General features: G+C 43.8%; 1 long non-coding RNA gene across 1 annotated transcript; it reads right to left on the bottom strand.

Moving 5' to 3' along the window:
* Positions 1-1,377: 1,377 nt before the first annotated feature.
* LOC145519887 (uncharacterized) lies at positions 1,378-7,020 on the bottom strand. Its single transcript, XR_014064000.1, has 2 exons — positions 6,781-7,020; positions 1,378-3,555 (listed from the first exon to the last, which is right to left on the bottom strand). It is a non-coding gene; the product is annotated as an uncharacterized LOC145519887 (long non-coding RNA).
* Between the last annotated feature and the right edge of the window lie 1,915 nt (positions 7,021-8,935).

An 8,935-nucleotide genomic window follows, 5' to 3' on the forward strand; every position in this document is an offset into this window, starting at 1 on the left:
AGGCCAGTTTCCAAGGCACTATTATATGCATTGTCTAATTTAATCCTCACAATTACTCTGTGAAGAACACAGAAAGTGGTTATTTTAATTTTGCAACTAAGGGACTCTAGGTCTTTGATTCTCTGTCTAATTTTTTTTTCATTTTTTCCCCTGGTTTTCTTACATATGATGATAATGAAGAAGGGATGGGAGTGAGGGGGTTCACCAGACCTGAATTTAACTGTATGAGAGTTTAGCCCCATGATAGGAATATAGTAGACCTTCCCGTGTAACTAATATTGTTATTATTATAATTATGATTGGGTTTGTTCAAGAAGAAAGCAGTATTACAAAAGTAGCTTATTGGAATGAGGAGTACAGATACGGAGTGGGGAATTGAAGCTATTGTGTCAGCAACAAAGGAAGGAATTCTAAATAATGCTGCAGAGCAGGGCCTTTGGAGCCAGACAAGCCAAGTCCTCTTGCCAGCTCTGCTACTCATGAGAATGGTAATGTTGGACAAATTCTTTAACATCCCCTTGCTTGCACTTCCTTATTCTCAAGATTGAGAGAAATAAGACTTTATTAGGTAATATGAGGATTAAATGTGATAAAGTATGTAAATAAGCCCAACACTTGGAAGAAAACAAATGTTCAACAATTACAGCTATTATTAAGTCTGGTTATGGATGGAATGAGGTGGAAGTTAAAGCAGTAGCAGGTTCAACTGGTCACTAAGGTAGGAATACAATAATCTACATTAACTGTTTTTAATGTTTATCAGTTTATAGACTTCATATCAACTTTAATTTTAAAAAAAGGATACTCCATCTTCCTCAGGCCCACAGTCTTTACACACTGGGTACAATTAATTTGCCTTCTGATGATGCTGTGTTTATGACTGATGCTTCCAAGTTGTATATTTTTAAATTCCTGTATTTCCCACAAATGTATTTTATAATTCTGAATCTGTCAAAGGAATACGAAACAAGTCATCACAGCTCTTTACCTTAAATGTTCATAAAGTAAAAGAAGGGAAAATGCCAATGGACTCTGAGATTGTCTCATAAGAATCTTTGGCACAACTTATGAAAGTGACAGATGTTCTGCTTCCTAGAACCTTTTTGTTCCACCCTAGAAATCTATATTTTCCTTTAGTATATCGATTTTTTGTTATAGAGCAGAATGGCTATTAAATATCTCTATCTGGGAGCTGAAGTTGCCAGAATGTGAGAGGGGAAAATGCATCAGTACTTAAAGGAGGGTTGGTGGGATGGGTGGAGAAGGACTCAAGAGAAGGTTGTCTGCATCTGGGAAATTATTTACAATTTGACTGAAGGATAAAGAGAGTTGCCAAAGGAAGAAAGGGGAGGGAGCAAATGAAAAAAGCATCCAATCACAGGTAAACCTTTTAATGGATGAGGAAGATACTTTAATAGATGAGAAAGCACTTTCCCCAGTGACCAGCTGGCTCACCTCATCTCTCTCTTTGGATTGTAGCACAGTGGAAAGATTCAGTGTAACTAATTATGAGATAAAAGATAGTGAACCAGCTGATGCTACTGATTTCTCTTTTGGGGTGAGGTTAGATATTCACTATTGAAATATAGCTGGAAATTGAGATGACTGATTATGAACAATGCCCTAATAATGGTTTCTCAGCAATAGGAATAACATTTCTGTAGTTTATTTATATTTCAAAACATGCTCACCTGCAATGTCTCATTTTATCTTATAGATAACCCTGTGAGGTAAATGTCATTATCTTCATTTTATACTTGAGAAAATTGAAATTTAGAGAAGGTAACTAAAAATAGCAGTATCCATACGAGAGTCTGTCTTACCATTACTACCTTTCTCTGGCTCCTCCAATAAATGTCAGTTTACAGCTACAGTTCCCACCAAAGGCTTGGGATTGGGGGGCGGGGGACGACCCATCTCTGCCGCATTTCCTAGGTTTTAATAATGTTTTTTGCTCCAGGTCAATTCCATGGCCCTTGACAATTCTCAAAGGCCTTCCGAGCCCACTTGAGGTTGCTTGAAGGACCTGCAGTGAGGCCAGGTGCTTCGAGTGGGACAGAGCAGTGTAATCCTGCCAGCAGCCACACTGCAGCTTCCCTGGGCTTCGGAGGACGCTGTGTGCCTCCCTGTTTCCCTGCAGCGTACACCTCCTGCAGCACCCTCTCATCTGTCTCCCTGTACCCACTAGGCTGCCCTCTCCAGTCATCCTAAGCATCCCATCCCTCAAAAGCCTCTGTTACTTCTACCTCCTTCAGGACATTTCAGCCAGTGTTTGGAGAGCACTCAGTTATTGCAAATTACCTTCTCCTTAAGAGAATTTCCAACGCAGGGAACAAAGGACCCAGGGATGGGGTCTTCCTTAACCGTAACAATATACGCTTCTTCATCTGTGGGCAGAGAGCCTCCAGACTTGAAGCAACTTCTCCACTTCCTCCTCTGATAACTTCCTGGTCTGAAGGAACCTCTTCTATCACCAGTGGTCAATAAGCTTAATATTGGGTCTACATGCAGAGGAAAGGGAGCAGCCTTGCCTCAGTTTGGCAGTGCAAAGTAAAGCCAATTACAGCTAAACATACTTTGATAGCTCCTTCAATTTCCAAGGGTACTGCATATTTCTTGATTAGCTCAGGCTCTAAATACCAGCTTCTTCAGAATTATTCTTTTTGAGGACTGTTTTGATCCATACATTGTGTCTCCCAAATGTTTCAGTTCAGTTCAGTTCAGTCACTGAGTCATGTCCGACTCTTTGCAACCCCATGGACTGCAGCACGCCAGGCCTCCCTGTCCATCACCAACTCCTGGAGTTTATTCAAACTCATGTCCATTGAGTTGGTGACGCCATTCAACCATCTCATCCTCTGTCGTCCCCTTCTCCTCCCACCTTCAATCTTTCTCAACATCAGGGTCTTTTCAAATGAGTCAGGTGTTCCCATCAGGTGGCGAAAGTATTGATGTTTCAGCTTCAGCATCCTTCCAATGAATATTCAGGACTGATTTCCTTTAGAATGGACTGGTTGGATCTCCTTGCAGTCCAGAGGACTCTCAAGAGTCTTCTCCAACACCCAGTTCAAAAGCATCAATTCTTCAGCGCTTAGCTTTCTTTATAGTCCAACTCTCATATCTATACATGACTACTGGAAAAACAATAGCTTTGACTAGACAAACCTTTGTTGACAAAGTAATGTCTCTGCTTTCTAATATGCTGTCTAGGTTGGTCATAACTTTTCTTCCAAGGAGCAAGCGTCTTTTAATTTCATGGCTGCAGTCACCATCTGCAGTGATTTTGGAGCCCAACAAAATAGTCTGTCACTGTTTCCCCATCTGTTTGCCATGAAGTGATGGGACCAGATGCCATGATCTTTGTTTTCTGAATGTTGAGTTTTGAGCCAACTGTTTAACTCTCCTCTTTCACTTTCATCAAGAGGTTCCTTAGTTCTTCTTCGCTTTCTGACATAAGTGTGGTGTCATCTGCATATCTGAGGTTATTGATATTTCTCCCGGCAATCTTGATTCCAGCTTGTGCTTCATCCAGTCCAGCATTTTTCATGATGTACTCTGCATATAAGTTTAAATGTTTAACTCAATTTAATACCCACACAAAATTTATCAAAGTGTTCTCATATGTAGCAAACTTTACTGAAACTTCAGGGAAAGGGAAGGTTATGTTACAATACCCAATCAATTTTAAATTTAATATCAGTCATCCCTATTCTTTATACAGCCTTTGACCACATCCACATTTTAGGATTCAGCCTTCTGTCAGCATCCTTAATCCTCCTCTCTCTTCTCTTTCCATACTATCTTCCTCAGTCCCTCCCTTCAGATTGCCTGAGACTCCAATTTCTTCTTGTTCCATTACACAGACAAATCTATTACATTCTTTCCAGTCCACTACTTTAAAAAAAAAAAAAAAAAAAAACCTGGCTAAACCCTCAAAGACTACCACCTTCGTCACATAAATACTTTGCTGAAGATGGGAAATCATCCTTTTTAAGGACTTCGTTAAATTATTGGCCAAAGATTAAACTCATCCTTGCTCTGTGTTTGTATGGAGGTAGAAGAGGATGGGTACTAAACATACATTATCTCAGTAAGTTCTCATAGCAATGCTACAAGGTAGGTCTGATTCTCCTCAGTTTATAACTGGGAAAACTGAGGCTCAGAGAAGTTAAGGAATATACTAAAAATGATCTAGCTAGGAGGAGATAAGCAGAGTCAAAACTATGTGAGTTTGACTCAGAATCGCTTGCAGTTGTCACTACACCACATTGCCTATATTGTACTTGGCCTTGGGAATGTAGAGTGTACCAAGGTGGTGGCCAAGGTCAGAGGAGCCAAATGCATCTCCTCCACAGGTCCTTCACCTTGGATAAACCCTAAGCTCCTGACTGTCATCTTATGGTAAGTGTCCATGTCTTCATAGATGGTGCCCAGATCTGAGCTCAGCCTGTCAGGCAACCTATGACCACCACACAGGAGAGACGGACCCTTCACTTCATTCTTTTTTTTTTTTTTTTTCCTTCACTTCATTCTTTACCCTGGATTTCTAGTCACACAACCTGCGGTTCCTTTGTCTCCTTGAATCCACATTCATTGCTGATTCATGCTGAGTTTTCAGCCAAGAGAAACCCATAGAACAAAGGACCTTCTTGAGTTTTGGAATCAGTCCCAGGGTGAATCCTTGCTTCACCACTTCCTGTGAGAACTTGGGCAACTCTCTTTTTTAGGTCCCAGTTTCCTTGGTTGCTCAAAAAGAGATAATAATATTATTTACCTTAGAAGGCTGTTAAAATAATTAATGAATTCATGCATGAAAAGTGCTAATGCATTATCTGGAACATTGTAAAGTTCAATAAATATCAGCTATAATAATAATAATAATAATAAATGCCAATCCTCTTGTCTATGTCCAATCAAATCTGTTCTCAACACTTCTCCACACCGCCACCTCCATGTGTGCCTGAGTACACACATATAAACACACACACACACACACACTCCTAAAGCAGAAGGCCTGGTCTTAGGAACCCCAGATTTCATTTTATCACATGCTAGTTGTATGACCTTGGGCCAGATGTTCAACCTCTCTTAGCCTATTTCTTCCTTTGCAAAATGGAAACCATTACTTTGTACTCGTTTAACTCACAGTATTTTTATAGGGATTCCATAAGGTAGAGATATAAAGGAGCGCTATACTTATTGGTACTTTATTTCCATCCTCCACATAAACTATGTCAGTATTTTTTTTTAAACTAAGCGCTGGACTTTATACTAATCTCTGTTAAAATGTATAGACTCATTTAGGGTTTATCAGATTAACACTGTTTTAAATTGCTTCTCTATGTTCCGCCTTCACTTTTTTTTCATGTGATACATTTATCTGCTCATGAGTTTTAAAAATCTATTCACACTAAAACGAAACAAAAGACCCCTCTGGGGCTTCCCAAGTGGCACAGTGGTAAAGAATCTGCCCGTCAATGCAGGTTTGGTACTTGGGTTGGGATGATCCCCTAGAGAAGGAAATGGCAACCCATTCCAGTATTCTTTCCTGAAAAATTCAAAGGACAGAGAAGCCTGGCAGGTTACAATCCATGGGGTCACCAAGAGTCGGACATAACTGAGCAACTGAGCACACACACATACACACATAAGACCCCTATCCCTGCTAGTCACAAATTTTCTTTTATTCATTAAGAGAATAAACTGGCTGCATTATACACGGTGCTAGAGGCAAAGGCAGAGTCAAAGAAAGATAATTAGGGGGAGGTGCTCTCATGTCTATTAGTACATAGAGGAAATGATCTATGTACTTAACCTTAAATGTCACGTCGTGAGACAGTTACACAACCTTTCAAGAAACCCAGAAAACCTCAAAATGTCCAGTCATGGAACAACCTTGTAACTCTGATGGTAATTTTCTTTAACAGCATTCCCTGCTGGTCCTATCTGAAATGGAGGAGACATGATATTAGGGGATTGAAAATCTTAGGACTCTTCACCTAAACTTTACTGTTGCAGGGCCAGGGGGACCATGAGGGCTAACCCTGACATCCTACACGAGAAGATACCCATCCTGGAGAGAGAAACGGGCTTATTTTAAACCACTCCGGTCGGTGGCAGAGCCTGGACAAACCCTGGTTGGCCTTCACTATTTTGAGGTTGTACCAAACTACAGGAACCAGAGGAAGGAAGCAAGGGGATCAGACCACAGGAAGAAAAGAAAAAAAAAAAATTTTTTTTTGCACACATCTTATTTTTATTTTATACCCTAGATCAGGTTCCCTGCTCCTAAGTCTGTGGGACGTCAGAGAGGGAGGATCCCTGAAGCAGAAGGGACAACAAGGACTCCTTAAAACCGTCGACGAGATTGTGTGATTGGGAACTGAAAACCTCCTTAGATGATTAAAAGCATTTCTGCGACTGCGGTTTCTGAGCTCGAAGTCTTTCCTTCCCCTAGCGCCGCGCACGCCCCGCCCGGTGCCCGGTAGTAACCCCGAGACTCGCGGCGGCCTCTTCAACGTAGCCATTTGAGAAGTGGGAAAAGATAAAAAAAAAAAAAAAGAATGTGTTCCTTTTCACTTCAAACCTGTTGTTAGGTTCAGGCCCCTCCCTGGCAGAACTGGGAACATTAACTTTGTGCCTATGTGGCTTTTCCGCGGGCGTGTGTTCCATTCGGAAGCCCAGAACGCCTTTCCTAACCGCGTTTTGAGGAAAACGATGACCTGAGAGGGCAGAGCTGAATCGGGGCCAGCTGTAGAAGAAGGTGAAACGCGAAGATACCTGATAGGAGATGGATGAGAAGTTAAGAGGAGTTCGCTGAGGCAGGGAGATGCGCGAGGGGTGCCGGCTCAGGGGGCCTCGGTCGCCACCATCCCCGTGCCTAGTCTGAGATTGTGCCTAGCCCCTTACAGACCCAGATATTAGCGCACATCCGCAAAGCCCATACCCTTCATTTCAGAAGGAACGGAGACCAACAGAAAATAAACGCTCTGGCCACCCCACTGCGACTGGGAGCGAGCTGCGCGCAGGCGCACTGGGTTCCGCGTTTGCCCTCGAGTTACCCAGCGCGGCGAGCCGGCCGAACTAGGTGAAAGGTAACTAGCAGGCGCTGCTCCGGGCGGCTGCCCCGGCGCGCGTGTGCTGGCAGGCAGGCGGGCGCGGGCCTGGTAGCTGCTTCCCTCCATCGCAGATTTCGCCAAGTCTGCACGTCATGGAGCTGCGGGTGTGGCAGGGAGCGGTGCAAGAGGCAATGGGGCGACCGGGCATCGAGCAGATTTGGAAAATGCTTGTCATTCAGTCTTGCATGGGGAAATGAGTTCCAGGCATGGTGCAAGGGAGAAAACCACCGCCTGAGCGCCATGCATGTGGTGGACACCGTGCTGGGCGTTATATTTAATCTTGCATTCGAACAGACAAGGTAGCCTCCTATTCACAACAGAGGAAGCTGAGGTGCAGCGAGTTCTTGTAATTTGCTCAAGGTCACCCAGTCAATAAAGAGTAGTTTCCACAAATGGTCACTGGTTTGCAGTGAGGTTTTTTTGGCCATAGTGGTAATAACCAATGTGTTAGAGCATTTTACAAGGCACCCTCCTGGTTCCATCCTTACCTGAAACGTATGAAACTAATACTCTTTCCCTTTTGCATATGGGGAAACTGACTTAAAAAAAAAAATTCTGTGATCACACAGAGACCAGCAGAGTTGAGATCGTGTGTCCCATTTCAGAGGGATAAAAACCTCAAGCTCAGGTTCCCCCAGCCACTGTCCCAGAGACCTATGTGAGAGCTTCAAGCTCTATGAAATGAGCTGACCAGGCATGAGGAAGACAAAGATGTTTTCATCATTGGAGGTTTCCACTGATTGCAGTTTCCACTACAGAAGTATAAAGTGACCCCACTCCACCCCTTCTAGGAGATATATGTCTTGTTAGCTCATCCAGTGGGAGAAGGACATGGCAACCCACTCCAGTATTCTTGCCTAGAGAATCCCGTGGACAGAGGAGTCTGGTGGGCTGCTGTCCATGGGGTCGCACAGAGTCCGACACAACTGAAGCGATGTAGCAGCAGCAGCAGCTCATCCAGGGTAAGGACAGAGTGCACTGCTCATGGTTTGTTGAATATAGTGTTTACTGGGTGAGTTTACAGCTGACTGAACACATTTTCATCCCCAGACTAGACCAGAGGGAAGTTGCAATAGTGTCTGGCAGTAGGTGAAGGGACTGTTTTCCTATGACTCTTCCCAGATGAGAACTCTTGCTTTCATTCAGCACACATAATGAGCCTGAGCACCCACACTGCTGTACACACAGGTGGAAAACAGGATGGGAGCTTCAAAAGGCAGGAATGCCTTGCTTTCCTGAAAATTCCATTCTGAGTCCTAGACATCTGGGAATTGGCCAACCTCCGTGAATGTGGAAACCATAGTATTTCCTGTGAGCCCAAAAGTGCATCTCCCAGGGAAGAGTATGGAAGCAAATCACACTCCTCCTACCCCCACCTGCCTCAGAATCAGAAAAATGATAGTAGCTCAGCTCCTCGCCAGAAGAGGCCTGGGAAACAGGCAACTGCTGAAAGGGAAATGCAAGGGGAGCAGAAAAGGCTGCAGATCTGCCAGTCAGCCCCCTCCCACCCTCATCTATTTCCAAGAACCCCCTTCCTTAAGTGTTCAGTCAGGGAATTGGAATGTCACTGCTTTGTGCTCCGAGACTGCTGCTGCTCAGGCTGATAAAGACAAAGGCTGTGATTGGACTGTGTTTTGCCCTAACGTAACCCTGCCTCGCAGCCTCCCTGAGGTGACTAGGGGAGATCATGTGCTGCCCGATGTTGTCAAGATGCCTCTGAACCGCCTGCCTGGTGGTGTTGGCAGGAAGAAAGCTGCTTGGGGACTGACATCATCATCTCATGTCCTGAGAACATTGGCCACAGTGAGCCCTTTGCT

Source organism: Giraffa tippelskirchi, chromosome 1, assembly GCF_054371585.1.
Source record: "Giraffa tippelskirchi isolate mGirTip1 chromosome 1, T2T-mGirTip1v1.2.pri, whole genome shotgun sequence".
NCBI lineage: Eukaryota > Metazoa > Chordata > Mammalia > Artiodactyla > Giraffidae > Giraffa > Giraffa tippelskirchi.